Source organism: Mustela lutreola, chromosome 11, assembly GCF_030435805.1.
Source record: "Mustela lutreola isolate mMusLut2 chromosome 11, mMusLut2.pri, whole genome shotgun sequence".
Taxonomy (NCBI): domain Eukaryota; kingdom Metazoa; phylum Chordata; class Mammalia; order Carnivora; family Mustelidae; genus Mustela; species Mustela lutreola.
The window spans coordinates 57,052,812-57,071,021 of NC_081300.1; the positions used below are offsets into that span (position 1 = coordinate 57,052,812).

The window sequence follows — 18,210 nt, forward strand, 5'->3', positions numbered from 1 at the left end:
CTGAAATGTTTGTTCTTCAAAGGGCACCATCAAGAAAATGAAAGACAGGAGCACCTGGGTGGCTCAGTGGGTTAAAGCCTCTGCCTGGGATCGAGCCCCGCATCGGGCTCTCTGCACAGCAGGGAGCCTGCTTCCTCCTCTCTCTCTGCCTGCCTCTCTGCCTACTTAGGATCTCTGTTTAAAAAAAAAAAAAAAAAAAGAAAGAAAATTAAAGACAACGTGCAAAAATGGGGAAATTTTTTGTAAATAATATGGATGATAAAGGACTGGCACGTAAAATATATAAAGAACTCCCATAACTCAGTAAGAAAAAGAACCCAGTACCCATGGTACTGGTACAAAAAACACACACAGAGACTATGGGAACAGAGTAGAGAGCCCAGATACAGACCTGCAACTCTGTGGTCAAATAATCTTCAACAAAGCAGGAAAAAATATGCAGTGGAAAAAAGACAGTCTCTTCATTTACTCTCTAAAGGGTAAATTTGTGACATGAATAAGAGCTCAAAAAAGATATTTTAAAAAGAGTTAAATAAGGGCATCTGGATGGCTCAGTTGGTTAAATGTCTGCCTTTGGCTTGGGTCCTGATCTCAGGGTCCCGGGATTGAGCACGTTTTTGGGCTCACTGCTCAGTGGGGAGTCTTCTTACTCTCTCTCTCTCTGTCTCTCAATCTCTCAAACAAACAAACAAATAAATAAATAAATAAATAAAATCTTAAAAGAGTTAAATGAGGAAAAAAAAGAATGGCTATAGTAGAATCTTATATAGGCCACAGACATAAGACTTTTTCTTCAGTAACCTTTATCAGTAATAACCTAACAGTATGATCTTCTTATGTCTAATATCAGTAGGTCTCTCTCTCTCAGTTGAGAACCTGAAAGAGGAGACAGACTGTTGTGAACTGACTTCCTAAAACCTCAATCTCAACATACTTAGGCATAGCTGAGAACACTACTTATCTTGCATCTTGTCTCTATCTTGAATCTGCATCTTGTATCCAGACTCTTGTATTTATTTTTCTTCATTGGTTCTCAGCATGGAGGAATTGTTTCTCACCCTCTCCTCCTGAGCATTCTCCATTCTGTGCACTACTGTATTAGTTTCAGATGTACAATACAGTGATTCAACAATTTTATACATTTACTTAATGCTTATTACAACTATGGTCCTTAATTCCTATCATCTATTTCACCCATCCCCCCACCCACCTCCCCTCTGGTAACCATCTATTTGTTCTCTGTAGTGTATTCTTTGGTTTCTTTTTTCTTTGTTCCTTACTTTGTTTCTTAAATTCTACACATGAGTGAAATCATATGATATTTGTATTTCTCAGTGTGACTTATTTCACTTAGCATTATATACTCTAGGTCAATCCATGTGGTTGCAAATGGCAAGATTTCATTCTTTCCAATATCTGATTGCTGTTCTATTGAGAATCATGAGTATTTTAAACTAAACTAAACACTAGATAGCAAATTAATGATCTGCCTTATTAAGATTATAGTTTGGAAGCTATTTCGAGGCAATATTCAAGGAAGCATTCTTTCAGTAATTTTTTTAAAAAATTTTCTGTGGCAAATAAACAATTAAAAATGAAAAATGCATATCATTGAATTGCAATTTATTTTTAAAGATTGAGTGATGAATTATCTGTTATAATAATGCTTATTTGTGATGTTTCCTTGTTATTTTATTAAAGAAATGATTCTTGGAAAATATAGCAAGTTTTAAAAAAAAAAGAAGAAGAAAGAAAAATTAGCACCAAACAACTTAAGAATAAAAGTGCGCTGGGGCACCTGGGTGGCTCAGTGGGTTAAAGCCTCTGCCTTAGGCTCAGGTCGTGATCCCAGGGTTCTGGGATTGAGCCCCGCATCGGACTCTCTGCTCAGCAGGAAGCCTGCTTCCCTTCCTCTCTCTCTGCCTGCCTCTCTGCCTACCTGTGATCTCTGTCTGTCAAATAAATAAATAAAATCTTAAAAAAAAAAAAAAGAATAAAAGTGGGCTGTATTATACTGGGTGGTTTCTGAGTCACCTGGAGGATCCACTTTACCCTGATTCCTAACCCCTCCACCCTCCCCAAAAATCACTTCCTGTCTGGATGGAGGGATGTAGGAGGAGTGCGATGAAAGGGCAAAGGACAAGGTGTTCTTGGAGGGGCTCTCTGACCCAACCCCTCCTCGTGTTTGTGGGCTGTAGAGATGAGTGTCTCTAGGACATTTTTTTTTTTTTCAATTGAGAGCTATGAATTTGGGAGTCAAAGTTCATTTAAAGGAGAAGTTTGGGGTAGTCATACATAAATAAATGTAACAAACTACTATTGAAGGGATATGGAGCAGATGACAGACCTACAAGAATGTTGGACTCAATCACTTTGAATCAGTTCCTCTTCCATAAATAAAATGGATTGATTTCCTGGCTTCCAAGGAAACAACAAAAAAATCCACATTGCCTTTCCATTTTTTTTCTTTTTTTAAGTTTTTATTTAAATTCCAGTCAGTTAACACATAGTATAGTATTAGTTCCAGGTGCGCAATACAGTGCATTTCCATACATTTCCATACGTCACCTGGTGCTCACCACAAGTGCCCTCCTGAATCCCCATCCCATTTCATCCATCCCGTCCACCTACCCCCCCTCTGGTGACCATCAGTTTGTTCCTTCTAGTGAAGAGTCTGTTTCTTGGTTTGCCTCTTTATTTTTTTTCCCTCTGCTCATTTGTTTTGTGCTTTCATATGATCAAAATCATATGGCATTTGTCTTTCTCTGACCAATTTATTTTGCTTCACGTAGTAGTTCTAGGGTCATCCATGTGGTTGCAAATGGTAAGATTTCATTCTTTTTTTGACTGAATAGTACTCCATTGTGTATGTGTATCTTTTTTTTTTTCTTTTTTAAGGTTTTCATTTAAATTCTAGATAGTTAACATATAACCACTGTGGAAAACGGTATGGAGTTTTCTCAAAAAGTTAAAAATAAAACTACCCTACAATCCAGCAATTTCACTACTGGGTAGTGAAAATTTCCATTGGTTCTCTCTTTCAAATAAATAAGTCTTGAAAGAAAAAAAAAAAGGGACTGGTTCATTTTTGCCATGGTAATCCCTCTACCTTCCCTGCTATTATCATCCCAGGTAAGATGCGAACAACCTGCTATCCTTCCAGAACTTTCTGTTTCTACCTTCTCATTCTCCAGGCATCCCTAGAGGATTAGCAGGAAGGAAATTTGGGTTTTTCAATACAGACTTATCAATCATATGTGACCTTAAAAATTGAGGAAAGCTTTTTTTTTTTTTTTTTTTCCAAGCAAGCTGTTGATGAAGACTAAGAAGAATCATAAGACAGTAATGAATCTAGCATAGTTGTATGTGGCCTTTTGAGGAACTGTTTTCCCAGACTCATAAACAACCTCAAACAGAAGACTATACAGTCACAAAAAAATTGTAAATACCAGAATAGGAGGCTATGAACAGGTAAAAATGTTTTAAATAACGTTTTTCTGCTTAATCTTAACTAGAGAAAATAGTTCCTATAGGTAGAACTAAAATTATATATGAGTGGCTTTTTTCCAACATTAGTCACTTTACTTCTGTAACCAAGAGTGAATGGTCTGGGTATTCTTATGTTCTGAGTAGAATAATAGATCCTAAGCTCCTGGGGCTTGTTGTGGGTATCACAGATTAATAAGGGCCAGAAGAGGTCAAAACCCACTCCAAACCAATTTTTGACAGTTCTGTAAAACTCTATGGAAATCATTCTGCCTCCTCCTGTTTTGTGTAGTTTGAAATAAATACCAACGACGTCTTTTTTTTTTTTTTAAGATTTTTATTTATTTATTTGACAGAAATCACAAGTAGGCAGAGAGGCAGGCAGAGAGAGAGAGGAGGGGAAGCAGGCTCCCTGGTGAGCAGAGAGCCCAATGCGGGACTCGATCCCAGGACCCTGGGATCATGACCTGAGCCGAAGGCAGAGGATTTAACCCACTGAGCCACCCAGGTGCCCCAATACCAAGGAAGTCTTGTACTGCAGACTCATTTTTATTTCATACAACAGTTTTCTTGTAAAATTAATCTATAGGATTAATTGCCATTTGTTCATTCCAGTGCATCAAAACAGTTGAAGATTCTCATTTTGCTGTAGAGTGACAGTGTTCCTCCTACAGAGATGAACTTTACACTTTTGGAAATGTCACCAAGGAGGTCAGGCCAAAACAGACAGTGCTAGGGATTACTGGAAGCCACGTTGATAGTGTGACTTCTTTAAAGCAATACAATAAAACAGAGATGCAAGTCAAAGCACAGACTTTGGAAGGGCTTTTTGTAAAACATTGGTAAATCCTGGAGAAGAGGAGCCATTCCCTGAATTGACTTATGAAAACGAAGTGACTGACTGGATGTTTGTCATTTATTATTCTGTTTTAGTATCCTTTTATCAAATGTGTTGGTAACAAATCTAGGCATCCTTTAGGAGAAAGCATTCTTATTAGATCTGAAAGCAATAGTCAACACACCTGATTGTTACAGAGCACAATAGAGCAGAAGCAGAATCAACATATGAACAGCAGGATTTTGACCCTATGGGTCTATGAAAGTCTGTGAGTTTTTATTTTGACTAAGAAAAAAATAGTCACAAAAGAGACTGATTTTCAACTAAGTTTGAAAGCAACCAAGTTGGGAGGCCTACTCTTTACCACTTACTACTGCATGTATATGGACCAGTGAGAACAGAGAGATTAATTTTGGAGGGAGAATTGTATTTGGGGTACAGCAGACAGATTCCCCTGACTGGCACAGCAAGTGGGAATGATTGATTATGTCATCTATTTGATAGTTGTAACTAACTAATGGAAACTTTTTTTTTTTTTTTTTTTTTGCTCATATGATAAGGGGAAATCAATTAGACATCCTTGGATTGATTCAGATGAACCATCACATATCAAAGATATTCTGGCAATGGCATGAGGGACAGATAAGATTAAGGAGGAGTAACCAAAATGGATACCTTCAAGAAAACACAATAGTAGTATGTTACACATATGTATGAATATTGAAGTCTGGTCAAGGAGTCAATGGTATGAGTTGGATGAAAAAAATATCCATATACCTCTGTCAACATGCATACCCCACAGCATATTTATTTTAGCAGACCTGGTTTTTCTAAGTTTTGAGATTCTTCACCACAAAGTGTCTTCTCTAAGAATCTTTACTATAAGTGTGTGTATATATGTATATATCTCAGGTAGGAAACATATCTCTTTGATCACATAACTTGAACACATTGAACACCACACAAACATACACACATATATGTACACAAACAAAGCCATGGCGTATAGTTGTTCAATTCAGCAGTATGTAAGCACACAGTGCCAACTCATCGCATAAGCCTCATAGATGGGTGTATTTTCCATGGACACTTTTCAGCAGAGGACAAAAAGTTTGTTGAGGAAGAGGCACTCTTTCTAATTTACACAAAGTTACCACATGGGCTAGGCATGGCCTTGGACAGTTACCTTCCCAGGGGCTCTTCCCTACATGGATGTCCTGAGTTTTGTTTTGAACCTCTCTGTAAGTATCTAAGAATGAGAGAGTGAAGTCCAGAAGCTTGGACAAGGGCAATGAATGCAAAAACTTGTGCCATAAGTATCAGCATGAAGTGAGGACAGGAGAGACACAGTGGGCAGGCCCCAAAGGTCTGGTTTCAGGGATGAGGACATTGCAGCTAGAAAGCCTATGATACTTTGTGGGAAGAGGGCTCTGTAATGCTTTTCAAGTCTTACTTCCCTCGAATCTGGTTATAGAAACCATAGTCTTTTACCTGTGAGAACCCTAGATTGACTGTTCTCCAGAAAGAAAATTTCAGGGAGCCAACAATGTTTCTGGAATATTCATGCCTTCCCTACAGTAATCTTTTTTTTTTTTTTAATTTTTACTTTTTATAAACATATATTTCTATCCCCAGGGGTACAGGTCTGTGAATCTTTTTTAAAGTTATTATGAAAGATTATATGCAACCTACATAAATTGTGTAGCGTAAGAAGGGTGGGCTCCTCAGCTTAAAAGCAGACCATGCCTAGAAACTTTGTGTTTAATCTAACTGCATGCTGCTTCCCATTTTGTCCCTCTGCCACCAAGTCAGAGGGAACTGGTGTCCTGAGTTTTTGTGTAAAGTTTCCTTTGCTCTTGTCTTACTTGGTTGTGTTATCACATTTGTATGTATGCATTCTTATACAATTCCCTTTTGCTGGTTTTTCAGTTTTGGGTTTTGGGTTTTGTTTTGTTTTGTTTTGTTTTTAGGACTTACTTATCTATTAGAGAGAGAGTGAGAGAGAAGGTTGGGGGGCAGGCAGAGACAGAAAGGAAAAGTGAGTCTCCAGCAGACTCCGAGCTGAACATGGAACCCAACGCAGGGCTCGGTCTCACAACCCTGAGACCATGACCTGAGTCAAAATCAAGAGTTGGATGCCTCACTGACCAAGCCACCCAGGTGCCCTTTGTTTTTCAGTTTTATAAAATTGTATCCCCGTAGTCTTCTGTAACTTGAGTTTTTCACTCAATTCTGCATTTCTAAGATTCATTTTTTTGCATTATTCATTTTCATTACAGTATGATTTTCCACTGTATGAGTATATATCTGTTGTCTGGTCAGTAGATGTTTGGGCTGTTTCCACACTTTTCTTTCATATTCTTTTGTCAACAAAGCTGCTAAAAACATTTCTTAGGTATTACCTGGTGCCCACAGGGAACAACGTCTCTAAGGATGTGTCTTTCAAAGGCTTTTGCTGCAGAATGGCTGTGTTTTACATTGTATCACAGTTACAGACTCCTATAAATTTGGAAAAGAGTGGGTATGTAGATCTACAGCAAAAATTGCACCATATAGTCCTCATCTTTGGACCAAAAATGTGTTCTCTTGTTTATCTTCCTGTTCTCTTCCTTTAGAAAAAATGCTGGTCTGAGTTTAAGACCTAGGGACCCAACCTTCACTCTAAAAAATAATCCTCTTAAGAGTTTCTCAAGCTTTAATGTGCAAAGGCAGGTTCCACTTGATGGGAGAAGTGGGGCTGGAGCATTTGCAGCTCTAACAGGTGGTGGCGCTGTTGCTGGTGTGAGAACCATACTCTGAAAGGCAGGGATCTAGACCTCTTCCCCAAACTTCTCTGGGGATAAGACTACCCTGGGTAGCTTCTTCAAGATGCAGATTTTGCAGCTTCATTACAAGATCACCAAATTAGCATCTCTGGGGAAAGTCCTAGGAAGCGTGATATTTTAAAAATGTTCCAGATTGTTCTTAGCAGAGAAGTGTAGAAGTTCCATTCTAGGATGCAAACCTAGAAAGAGAATTGCTAGGTTATAGAGTATTTGAATGTCTACCTTACAAGATGATGCTAAGTGTTCATTCATGGTAGCTATACCAGCTCATGCCCTCATTAGTGGGGTGTGTATATGACACCTGCCCTTGACCTACATCCTGCCGATTGTTAGTATGACCAGACTTTTCCATTTCTGCTATCTGGGTGGTATAAAACGGAGCCTTGCTACAACCTTACTTATTTGGCATTTCTCAGGTTAATATGAAGCTTGAGCATATTTTTTTGTTTATGGTCTGTTTTTTTCCTCTTCTGTGAAACTCATGTTTTTAGTTTTCACTTGTTTCTCTTTCAAGTTGTCACCTTTTTCCTGTGATCCATGGGCATTCTGTGTGTGTTATATCTCTCCTTTGTTAAATAGTTGCCAAGATCTTCTGCCTGGTGGCATGCCTTTTTTACTTTTCTGTGAAATGCCTATTTATATCTTTTGTCCTAAGTGTATTTCATTGGTTTTCTTTTTTTCTTTTTTTTTTTTTTTTTACCAAGAATAAACTTATGTCTTAGCTTTTGTAATGGTACAGTTTAATTAACATACATTCTTGATTTTAACATAATATAAGTTACCAAGGTTTTCATTGACACATGATACTTTTTTTTTCTCTTTCACTTTTTTTTTTCTTTTTTTCCAATGTGGATACACAAGTTCCCCAGGACTAATTGTCTTTACTCCAGCAGTCAGAATAAGAATTTCCAGCTCTATCATATATTAGCAGTCTAGGCAACTCCATGCCTGTTCTTTCAACAATATCACTGTTTCATCCTGGTAGCTTGTAAATAACTCTTGATATCTGATTGAACATGTTTCTCTACTCCATTCTTGGTCAGGGGTGTTATGGCTATATTTGGGGGCATTGGCTCTGTATTTATTTTAGAATCAACTCATCAAGTTTCTCAAAACTAATTAGATTTTGATTGAACTTGCATTGATTCCAGTGATTATTTTAGGGAGGACAAGTAGCTTTACAATACTGAGTCTTACTATTCATGACCAGGATTTAGATCTGCAGTTCTTTTGATTCTCATCAATGATTTTCAGTACATTTTTAAATTTTATTATTGTTCATTTGTAAGATTTGTTCCTGAGTCACCTATATATCTTGGTCTTGTTATAAGTCTTACCTTTTTTTAAAATTGGTATTCCAGTTTGTTATTGATGTATTTCTTTTCTTTTTTTTTTTAAAATTTTATTTATTTATTTGACCACAAGTTGGCAAAGAGGCAGGGAGAGGGAGAGAGGAGGAAGCAGGCTCCCCGCTGAGCAGAGAGCCTGATGTGGGGCTTGATCTCATGACTCTGAGATCATGACCTGAGCTGAAGGATGAGGCTTTAACCCACTGAGCCAACCAGTCCTCCCAGTTTGTTACAAAGGATTCTATACAAAGGATTTTAACAGTAATTTATATTTAGCCACTTTGCTAAATACTTGCTGCTTCTTAGAATTTGTAGAGCCTGTGCAGGTGTCAACATGTATGTTGTGTATAATTAGATTTTTGTTTTTTCCTTTTTAAATTTTAGATATTTTATTTCCTACCATACAGTCTAGAACCAGCTAGACTCCTAGCTACTAGGAAAGTAGCTTGCATCCTTGTGCTGCTCCATAATGTGTTTTCATTCAGAACAATGTTTGCTAATTAGGTGTGTGAGATTTCATGTTCTCTATTTGCCAAAAGTGTTTCCTCTTATGAATGGACATTTTAACAAATACACTTTCTGTATTTATTAAAACTATCATATGGTTTTTCTTCTTTAATTTGTTAATGTGGTGAATTACATTTATAGACTTTTTATGTTAAACCATCCTAATTAATCTAACTTGGTCATGCAGTATTGTCAGTTTTATATAGATATATGTGTGTGTATATATATATATATATGCATGTATATATATATGCATGTATGTGTGTATGTGTATATATATATGGATTATATATATATATATGGATTTGATTATTTTGTTCACAATTGATTCATTGATGCATGAATGAGATATGTTGCTCACACATGTTATCCTTGTTTGGTTTTATATTAAGCTATCAATTACTTTACGTATTCTAAAGCTGTCTATCTTATTGGGTGCATAAGAATTTATAATTGTTGTATCTTCTTATCTTTTTGATGAACTGAAACTATTATTACTATGTAATAATTCTGTGTGTCCCTTAATGCAACTATTCTGTTTCATATGTTTAATATTTTCTAATAACCTTTTTTATATGCTTTTACTTTCAAATTGCCATGTACATATGACTTACATTTATTTCTTATAACAACATATAGCAAAACACTGATTTCACATTGAGTGTAATTCTCTGGATCTTTTAATTGAGAAGGTTCCATTTACATTTATTGTGATTTGTAATATATTTGGACATGTTTCTACCAACAAGTAGAATTACTTATATTCGTATTTGACTTGGTTTTTTTCCCCTCTGTATTAGATTTTTAAGAATTACTATTCCTTACTGTTGCAAAATATCACTCTACTGCTATTTGTATAGTGGTTACCATAGAAAATACGCCATGCAGACTTTAAAAAGTCTATACTTAATATCTTAAATCTCTTTCCAATGATGTAAGGGTCTTGAACTATTCTGACTCTGAGCACTGTCTTCCCTACTTATATTATTCTTTATTGTCAGTAGTTAAATTCCATGCTATTTTCTAAAACCTCTCAAATTAGACATTATTACTATTTTATGTATACAGACTTAGATTATTTTTTGCTCATCTCATATCTCTTAGCATGTCAGATCTTCCTTCGAACATCAGTTTTATTTCTTTCTGACGTTTATCCCTTAATGTAGATTATTGGTAGTAAACTCACTTGGTTTTGATTCTTTGAAATCAACTTTATTTTACATTTTGTTTCACTAGTATGAAATTTTAAGTTGACATGTTTTCTCTGAGCACTTTTGATGTTTTGTTCCCATTTTCTGCTTTCCATGGATAATGTTGAGAAAACTTCTGTCAATCTAATTGCTATGACTTTATAAGTGATATGTCTTTTCTCTCCTGATATTTGTAAGATTTCTCTTTGATTTGGTTATCTATATTTAACTACACTATCTAATTGTGGACTTAATTTCATTTACCTTCTTTTTGTATATGTTATATGTTCTTTATATTTTATCTGATATCTTTTGTTGGCTCTGGAAATTTCTCAGACATTCTATCTTCGGATAGCTTGCCTCTTCTCTATTCTCTCTGTTCTCCTCCTGGAATACCCACTAGAAACAAATTAGACCTTCAAATTCCATTCTGCCTCTCTCTTTTCTATTTTTCTACCACTTTCCAGTTTCCAGTTCTCTGCATTGCATTCTAGTTAATTTCCTCTGATCTATCTTCTAGTTCATCAATTTTCTCTTAAGCTGTGTCTAATCTTGTTGTTTTATCCATCCTTTGAGGTTTTGTGATATTTTAATTTGTTATTCATAAAAATAATACTTAGTTGCTTTTAAAATCCAACTGGCTATTCTTCATGATGGCATGCTCATTTTGGTAATTACAGTTTTAAATTTGAAAGTGTGACTCAAAATTTATATTCTTCATCTGACAATCTTGGGGGTCTAAATCTCTTGTTTCCTATTTCTGCTGATTCTTACTGGTGAATATGTATGTTTCTTGTTTTTGTGTGTGTGTCTGTGTGATCTCTGCTAATGCGCTTGTATTTAGCTGTCTTAATCTCTGAAAACAGGAGATCTAATTTAAGGATGATTTTGTTTAGAAATTTGTGTTTGTGTCTCTTGGGATCCAAGAGATTTCACTGTTGACTATCACTATTGACTATGGATGTTTTATCTACTTCCAAGGACCTGAGATTAACCTAGAACTAGATGTTTAGCTTCCCTGTGCTGCTCTGGGCCCAAGGATTAGTCTTTAGATTGCAAAGCTGAGGTCTGCAATCCTATCATTTTATTTTATTTTAAGTAAGGAACATGATGTAAGGTACCATTGGAGATACATCATGGTCTATGCAATAAAAAATATATATGTACATATACATATTTGTGTGTGTGTATGTAAGTATATAATATAAAATGTAATATACATTAAAATATACATAAATATAGAAGGTATATTTATGTCTTAAGCTGGATCTAGTTCTGTTGAAATAGGAGAGTACTTTATGAAGGGCCATTTGATGTAATCAGAAAACAATGCTAATTTTAGGAATGTATTCCTAAAATGTATTATCCATCAATTTATCAATTTATCTAATTCTCTATTTGATGAATTTGAATTTTTTAGTTTTACACATACACATAATATGATATAGGGAATGGTAATTGGGAGAGATTCCTTATATAAACACTTGTCAAACACTATAGCCGAAGAAAAATTGTTCTGTATATAATAAATTTCCATTTCAAAGTTTATGTCAAATAAATGATACAGTTCATGAAATGGTCTTAGATTAGACTTTGCTTATTTACATTTTATTGGAACCAGTACCAATAATTCAAGATCACTCCTCAGGAGCAGGTTTTAGATTTACAGTCTTGAAATAGAATCTCACTGGGGGAAAGGATCATCTGAATGTTGCTTTCCTTTTGGAGAGCAATTTGACATTATCTAGTACACTTGAAGACATACAGACTCTACAGGCCAACAGTCCCACATTTTATGTTCACCCAAGGAAAGTTGTCTAAGGGATATATAAACAGCGATGCTCCTTGTACACTGGTTGAAATAGAGAAAAAGTAGATTCAACCTATCTGTCCCTCAATGAAGGAAAGTATAAGTAAGCTATGGTTCATTTGCTTAATGGAATTCTGTGCACCCATTAAAATGATAACTAGATTTATATTTTTCAATTTGACTGGCATTGAATGAATTCTCAAGTTGCAAAGAATGGTAGCATTTATGTAAATTTATAAGCATCACAGATATATGTAATAAAAATATAAAAACATGTCTGGGAATGAAATATAATAACCTTGGAATTGCTTATAGGAAAGTGGAAAGAATTAATAATCAGTAATATTTTATTTCTTTATAAAAACTGGTCTGAAGCAAAACACAAAATGTTAACATTTGATATTAGTAGGGACACAGGTGATTGCTTTATTTGGTACTTTTCAATGTGTTTCAAAGGTTTTATTACTTAAAATTTCAAAGGCCTTAAAAGAATTTCAAAGACCTTAAATTAAAACCACAAAAAGAACATTTTATGTTTACCAGAATAACATCTTTCAACCATTGTGTGACTCTTAGCCTTATTTTGTGCAGTTAACCAATTCAAGCAGAATAAAATATGACAGATGCCATTGCCATTGAATACTTTGTCAATGCCTACATTATTTTACTTCAGAAGTTGTCAACAGTAAAATATTCACTGCTTCTTTTTTTCCACTCACCTTTCAGAAAATTTTACTTAAGAACATTAAGCTAATGGGCGCCTGGGTGGCTCAGTGGGTTAAAGCCTCTGCCTTCGGCTCAGGTCATGGTCCCAGGGTCCTGGGATTGAGCCCCACATTGGGCTCTCTGCTCAGCAGGGGGCCTGCTTTCCCCTCTCTCTCTCTGCCTGCCTCTCTGCCTGCTTGTGATCTCTCTGTCAGGTAGATGGATGAAATCTTTTAAAAAAATAATAAAAATAAAAATAAAAAATAAAATTAAAAAATTGCTTAAAAAATATTATCCAGAGGGTGCTTGGCTGGCAGAGTTGGTTAAGCATCCAACACTTTGGCTCAGGTCATGATCTTAATGTCATGAGATCAAACCCAACATTGGTCTCCATGCTCAGTCTGCTTGAGATTCTCTCCCTCTATCCCTCCCATTCATGTTCTCTCTCTCTCTCAAATAAATAAATAAATAAATAAAGCTTACAAAATTATATTATTCTGAAACACTTGAAGAAATTATCCTAAAAACACGCACATTAGATTAACCAAAGACCTGAGATATATATCTCTCTATATAAATACATATATAGATTGTATATATTATACATATAATATATATGTATATTTTATAGTATATATATATATACTATATACTTTATTATTTTTTTTTTGTAAAAACCAAACAAAGCATTTGTCCCCTCTACTTTTTCAGTTCACATGACACCGCAAGAGAATTCTCCTTCCCAGGCTATGAGTGGTTTACTCCTATTGCACTTTATACAACTTTAGCCTCCTTCCTGGAGGGTCTGTGTTCTTACTTTCGTATGTATCCTAGTCATTTTATTATGTAAGAATCGTTTACATTTTCCCTAAAATGTGAATAGCAGCTCTAGCTTTGTTCTGTGATGAAAAATAAAACAATCAATATAAGTGGATAGTCCATTTTCCAGCACCATGGGATAGTAGGTAACATACTTTTATCAGTTAGGCCAAGTTCAAACCTATACTTGGAAGATACAAAGGACATTATGAAGAGTATGTACATCCTAAACCAAGAAAGAAAGCAGAATGTTTGATTTTGTGTGAGGCTTGACGTTGCTATACTCCCATTCAAATTTATTAAATAGGCCTGTCTTCTCATCTCTTTAATTAGTATTATTTCTGAAATTTATTTTTTTTTATTTAGGAAGAAACTATCCTTTTTTATAGGATTGTGTGAAATAGTTAAGAAAACTAGACTGCTTTCAAGTACATTTCTTGATTTTAATTATGATACAATCCAAAACAATTCATACAATACCTGTGAAAAAAATATTACAAATATTACAAATTCATGTAATTCTTATGGCAACTTTTAATTTATTCAATTTACATCCCAGATATATACATGCCTGTAGGGTAGCATAAATTAAATTTTACAAATTTTATAAATTAAATTTTAAGCCTCACTGACAAAGGGAACTTTTTAAACTCTGGATAACATTGTCTAGTCCAAAAATTATAGCTGTGTCACTTGAAAACAGTGCCACGTGCCTGGAATCCTTGCTGCTTAGTATTGAATGCTTGGGTAAGCCAACATAATATTAATTAATCAGGTATTGCTCTGATTTAACTGATGAGTAGAGAAAGCTGTTGTGATTTTATTTGTCTCCTTTTGTGTGACTGATGAGGCAGAAATAGGGTAGCTAAAGGTGCCAAAGGGGGCCCACCAGGCCATTCTGGTTGTGATTCCTTTTATTGTAATAGACCTCTGGATAGTTTGTGAAGAGGGGGGAAAGAGAAACCTGTTAGCAGGAGCATTGGTTGTGATCTGTGTTTTTGATGATCAATGGCAGGGTCCTAAAATTACACCCAGATATCTCTCACAGGTTCTGAAATTGAGTTTCTGAAAAAGCACCATAGTAGTAATAGAAGTAAAGAGCCGAGTTCCAAAGAAATGAGCTGTGAATTGAACCTGCGATGGAAATTGATCCTACCAGTCAGTTTCTGCCCTTATTCATGGGAAAACAGGATTGAGTGTAGAAGAAGCCAGGATCACTGATTAAATAGGATGCAGAAGTGCCAGAGGCTAGAACGGGGCTTGCTGGTCCCTCAGGTCAGGACTGCGACTGTCAGACTTCTCTGCAGGAAACCTGGCTGCGACTGGCAGAAAGGGAACAGAATGAAAAATGCTGCCACCAGCCCGGCAAGCGGTTAAGAACTCCCTGACGAAGCTGCAGGCGAGACAAGCCATGGCATTCCTCAGGGAGGCTGTTCTAGTCTCTTATCATGAGCCCATAGGCCCAGACCTGGCCGACTGGCCTCATGATTCATGCCAGTGGGGCCTGTCACGAGACCCATTCCAGTGAGGGCCGAGGGGATGAGTGTGAAGACAAACAGCCTTGGAAGCGACTCATGTCCTCAGTAGCATCTCTAGGATTCTGAGAAGAAAGAAGCAGATATCCGACAACGAGTGGTCCTGTGAATATAATTAATTGCCCTGTTAGCTAACCCTAAGAGATTTATTTTGTGTGCATCTAATGGTAGTAATACATTCCAAATTTTGTTGACAGTGCTCGCATTCTGCTCCTAGAAATGCAGTATGAGTTGTAATTAGCCGACTGAAATTACACATTTCTGGTTATGAAGTTGCCATTTATTGCTTCCAGTGTGATATATTTCTACAACAGTAGAACAGCCCTTCAAAGTCTGCAATGATCATCAGTAGAACTCACCAGAGTAAATGTCCCTATGGAATGCCTCATTCACACTTAGTGGTACGCTAATAGAAATGGTTCCAGCATAATCATTGAAGATAAAGGTACTACAGAACACTAACTTAAGATGTAACCATTATAAACCATTTCTGGATCAGAGCTCAATTTGAAGAATAGCAGAAGAGAAGGAAAAAAAGACAATGAAATCAGGCCATTTGCTTGGGATGAGTTGGAAGGATTTTCAGTTTCCCTGAGTCATTGGACTTTGCCTACCAACACTACCCTCAAAACAGCGTGTTATCACAGGTACTGGTTAATGCATAGCATCCAGTTATGCTATCAGACCTCATTTTCCCATCATGCTTACCTAACTCTTCCCTTCTGGCCCAAGAGAAATGACAGGTCTCCCTCTAAGGTGGACTGAATTGCCTGCGTCGTGGTATTGATTCAGCTTCTGCCTTAAGCTTTCAACCAGTGGAAGAAGTCATAGAATGATTGGGATAGAATGATGGTCAATGTGGCGTTCATCCCTGGCCCCTGTTGATAAGATTTGATCCTGCCATTTTGGTATGGCCATTTAGGAGACACAACAGCACTACACCCTAGTAAAGGCCCACGAAGAACATAAGTACAGATATTCTATTTGTAACAACTCTGTAAGATAGTTTTGTTTTGGTTAGCCAGAATCTTGAAGATGCAAGTCAGTGAGCACAAACCTCTTTTTGTGTAAGCTTTAGACTTCATACAGCCGCTATCTCTAGTCTGCTAGTTTCCACTCTTGACAGTAGGGACTCTGGAAACTTGGTAACAGATATGGTTGTTTTGTGCTATCCTTAACTATTTTACTTGGCAAATTTATGTAAAGTTTAAGACAATTTTACCATAATGAAATTTTTAGATATATTAACAGAGAGGAAACTAGCATGAATGTCAAGAAAACTTGAGCAGTAAACAGATAGAACTCCTGGGTTTTTAATTGTGGAATTTCTTTCATGTCTGTATTTCCTTGACTAAAAAGTGCTGAATTGATGCAGGCTTATTTGTGCAATAGAAAGTAGGTTTCTATGGAAATTAAGGTAGAACAGCATTGTTTAAACTAATATCTGAAATATTTAGTCATTTTATTAGTAAGTAAGATTAATGGAAACCTTGGGAAAATGCATTAGAACACTTCTAATGGATACCTGTGATTAATAAGGAAGCCGGCAAAGAGATGCATGTTAATCTGCTTATGTATAAGGGATCTGGAGCTTATTAAAAGTTTTTGTAAACATTCAACTAATGAAGCATTATATAAAATTAGACATTTCCTTTGCATTGTACAAAGTCACTAGACTTGAAAAAAACTTTCAAGTTATTTCTAAATAGCTTATTTATGATATTTCCCCTAACACTAGTAATTTAAATATAAAAAATTGATTCAGTAGTAAGGAACATTCCAGGGTAATTCCACTCAAGATTCCCTGGGGGAGCCTTTGTCTTACTCGTCCTTGGTTCCTAGAGTTATTACAGGACGGAGTAGCATGAATGATCATTATTAACCTCATTTTATGGTTTGAGTAGATATCTGGCAGATAAATCCCATCTTGCATTTAAAAAACCAAAGCATTATTTCAGTTGAAATGTTTTCATTTGTTGGAGGTCACAGGAAAGGGAGTAGTTCTAGGTTCTCCCTACATCTTAAGAGCAAACCAGGAATTTATGCACAGATGGAAATCAAGAAATGAACTTCAGTAACAGTCCAGATAAATTTCCAGTAGCCACAAAGTATAGGGAGGGATGTCTGCCAAAGCTGAACTGGGAACATGGCGTAGATCCCTCTTCTATGGCATGAGAAAGAGAAGAGTCTTCACAACACCTGTGTTCCAAGATTAAAGACATGCAATCTTTACTATATTTTACATTCTTTGGTCATGTTTTAGAAGTTTGGGGTATATTGAGTATTCCAATTTCTTTTTATCTGATTTTCTTTTACTTTGGTAAAAGAAAGTAGTGCAGTAGTGAGTTAAAGCAGCATCTCTCATTGTCAGACAGGTATGAATTCATAGCCACAATCAAGCCTGGAGCCAAGTTCTTGAACCAGACTTGGTTGCAATTTTTTTATCTATGTATTGGGAAGAATAGTAGTTGGTTCTTAGGATTGTTTTGAGGAATAAATACTACATATAAAGCAAGTTACACATAATAAATGCACATACAGTAAATGGTAGCTATTATTTCTCAAGTTTTCATGCTGACTTTCCCTTACCAATTATAGATCTCTTTGCATTCATGTGTGATGACCACAATTAAGGAAAGCAAAAAATCAGACTATATGGAATAAGGGTATTTATGGATATCCCAAAACAGAACATTTAAGACCAGATTCTCCCCAAACCCATAAAAGGTAAACTTCTTAGAAAAGTGTGTAGCACATAATAAGTGCTCAGTATATGTTATGTATTTAATATTACTGTATTTTCATCATCATTTCATAAAGATATTTAGGAAGCCTGTGTATATATTCTTTCTTTTAAACCACTTAAAATGCTTATGTTCCCTGCATGCCATTTACGTTTCTAGGCTTGAAACTCTGTCTCTGGAGCTTGGGCTCAAGAATAATACTAAGACATTGTCAGGGATAGGAAAGAGCAGTAATTGCATGAAATTCTGTACAAATCAAAAGTCACGAAAGGCCTGGAGTCCTGCTCAGAAGTTTATGTTCTCTAATCATTATATTGTTTCATGCTGAATTCTCAATATTTTCTCTTATGTTTTCCAATTACATAATTATAAATTAATTTTAAAAGATAACATATATTTATC

At 35.8% G+C, this 18,210-nt stretch overlaps 1 protein-coding gene across 8 annotated transcripts in view; it reads left to right on the forward strand.

Annotated features, from left to right (window-relative positions):
- PTPRM (protein tyrosine phosphatase receptor type M) overlaps positions 1 to 18,210 on the forward strand; it is a 787,430-nt gene that overhangs the window by 466,953 nt on the left and 302,267 nt on the right. The window lies entirely within an intron of this gene.